Genomic DNA, 3,016 nt, shown 5'->3' on the forward strand with positions numbered 1-3,016 from the left:
TTTGTATTGACAGCCACTGTTACCAGTTTCTTGTGTATTTTTGGATTCTTCCAGAAAAATTCTAGCATATAAAATGTATGTGTATGCATATATTAACAGAAATGGTTAATAGGATACACTTTTGTACTTTATTTCCCTTAATAGTATCTTGAAGATAGATCCGCATCTGTATAGCAGCAAAGTACTTCATTACATGATATACCATAATTTAATTTGTCCCCCACTGATGAATATGTATAGGGTGATATACTTTCACTTTCAGCATTTCACTATTACAATGCTGCAAGAATAACCTTGAATATAATGTCTTTATAAGAAGAATCACTGGACCAAAGGATATATGCATTTATGAAATACTACAAAATTCCCTTTGGTATAGGTTTTACCAGCATCAAATTATCAAATCTGAGGGGGAAGAGGTCATGAGTATGAACCTCTAATTTGCAGTCATCTGGAAAGAAGTGGGTAGGTAACTTAGGCGTCCCATTTGTGGCTGGTGTCTAATGTAGGGACAGTCTTATAAGACTGAGTCCTTAAATTTGGGGTCTGTGCTAACTCCAGGCAGTTAGTGTCAGAACTGAACTGTTAGACACCAAATGAAATTCCAGTATCCGGTTTTGGAGATGATTCAATCTATTCTAGTGGCATATCAAATATTCTCTTTCCTCTCAAAGGTTAACTCCTCTACTTCCACGGTCAGGGAGAAGTCAGCACATGGTTGCTCCCTGGACAGTCTGAGTTTGGAGTCTCTCAGAGGCCTGTACATTAGTTGAACACATCTTCATACTGATTTATTTGTATTTTTGTTCACGGTTTTATTTAAAGAAGGGACCGTGTTCCCAGGAGCTAGCCAGGCCTTGCTAGCTTGCCCCATTCAGCAAAATAAGCCTTCTGGTAACTTGACTCTCACTCTCAGTGAGCAGATTGGGTTCTAGGCATGCATGATCACCCTTGGAGCGGTCTTTCCCACCCTGAGATCCTTTACAAAATTTCTTTCCAAAATACACAAAATCCTACCCATGTTATATTTTTTGTGATTTAGTTCCTCTTCTGTATTGGTGAATTAGGTAGTGCCAAGCCAATGGTTGTATCAAAATCAGAGCCATCCTATCTTGCTTTTTTCAGGTTCTTCTCCATCAATTACTCCTTTTTTCCTATATCTTCTTTCTTTTTGTGGTAGCCATGAAAATGTGCCTCTTAGAGCTCCACTTCAGGAAATACAACCTATGGCCTCAGCTGCCGTGCCCTGAAATTCATTACTGAATTTTTCTGAGGCTACATTTTTCATGGGCTGTTTCTAGCCAAATGCTGAGTACATCAGTCAAAGGCTGAGAAAATACTCCGACATCAGGGATATAAGGCAGATCCATCCCTGGGAGAAGAGAGACTCCTCTGATAGATGACATTGAATCCGATGTCTGGGAGAGTCAATCCAGCCATGAGTGAGCATGGCTGTCCCCAGTCAAGTGTTTGACTTCTGAAAAAAGGAGACACAGGATTCCTTTGGAGATAGAAGAACTCTGACATCAGGCAGAGTTATTGATTTCAACCATGTAATGCCAGGCAAGGTTAGTGTAAACCTGAATCAGGGTGAAAATAAACAAGTCCTCAGCTTGGAGAATACTGGTAACCAGGCACTACATACTTTCTTTCAAAAAAATGGATTACCAACTTTTGGAGCAAAGAACCACTACTGTTAAGTACAGTGGTGAGTTTCTCAATCATTAGTGTACATATTAATCACTTGAGGACCTAAAAATGCAGATTTTGATCCAGGAGCTTTAGGATGAGGACTGAGATTTTGCATTTCCAGTTAACTCCAGTGCTACTGGTCCCAGAACACACTGAATAGCAAGAATCTAGAGAATCTCAGGAATGCCAGATAGGTGCTAGGGCAGGAGGGAACACGGAGAAGAGGGACAGTGGTAAACAAGATTCCGTTTTTGCTATCAGAATCTTTCAGTCTGATCATAGAGACATGTCTGTAGAGTGTGATGAGGGTCACATAGCCCAGTCTTGGGGGTAACAGGAGAAGAATTCCAGAAGGAAGCACCAACAAAACTGAGACATGAAGCTGATGTCCGACACAAAGTGCCTGTGGTTTGGGTGTGCCTGTGTGTGGGAAGTATGTTTGGGAGATAGAGATAAGCACTTGCAGAAGCTCAGAGGACAGAAAGACTTAGTTCAGTGCTACTGGAATGAAAGAAAAATATGCCAAGGACAAATGCCAGAGGGCCAAGGCCATGAAGGGCATCACAGTCCATACTAATGGTTCTGGACATTATCTAAAGACATTCTGAAGGAAGCCATTGAATGGGAGTGACTTAATCTGATTTTCAGGTTAGAAGATCACTCTGGCAGAACTAAGGTAATAGCAGTGGGAATGCAAAGAAGTGAATGGACTTGAGAAATAGGTCCCCCTATTTCTCTGGTTTGACCCAAAGAAACACTGCACTAACCAACTGAGGACTGCTCAGCCTGGAAGTCTGTGAGATGCTGGGTCAAAGAAGGATGTTGGTGTGCAAAGCGCACCATGACATGAATTGGGAGATGAGGGGCCTGACAGGTGTGTGTGGATTGGTGTTAATGTTCTAGTGAAAGGCCTTAACCACAGAGGTGTATACTCCTAGGCATATCAGGTTTGCTTCATAGTAGTATTTGCAAAGGAATCAGGCCCTTCTAACTATTCATTCGGGAACACATCCTCATAGGATATGTATTTGTCCAGAACCTGTGTGTTTGGTTTGGTAGAGAGACTGACAGGCCTGCTAGTCCAAGGCTGGATCCACTAAGCATGTAATGCTCCCAAATCTATTCTTCACTTCAGCTCTGAGTATAGGCACATCACCACAATGTTTGCCACCCGTCACACCACACACTCACACAGGCCCACATCCACTATTTCTATTTATTGTCCTATTGACTAACTCAGACTCACACGTCTCAAATCGGTCTCATCCCATTTACCCCCAAGTTATTCCCAATATTTACATCCTTTTTGGTATCATTATTTTTC

The sequence above is a fragment of the Sturnira hondurensis genome, unplaced genomic scaffold, assembly GCF_014824575.4.
Source record: "Sturnira hondurensis isolate 20B ecotype Veracruz unplaced genomic scaffold, ASM1482457v3 Scaffold0015596, whole genome shotgun sequence".
In the NCBI taxonomy this organism is placed as follows: domain Eukaryota; kingdom Metazoa; phylum Chordata; class Mammalia; order Chiroptera; family Phyllostomidae; genus Sturnira; species Sturnira hondurensis.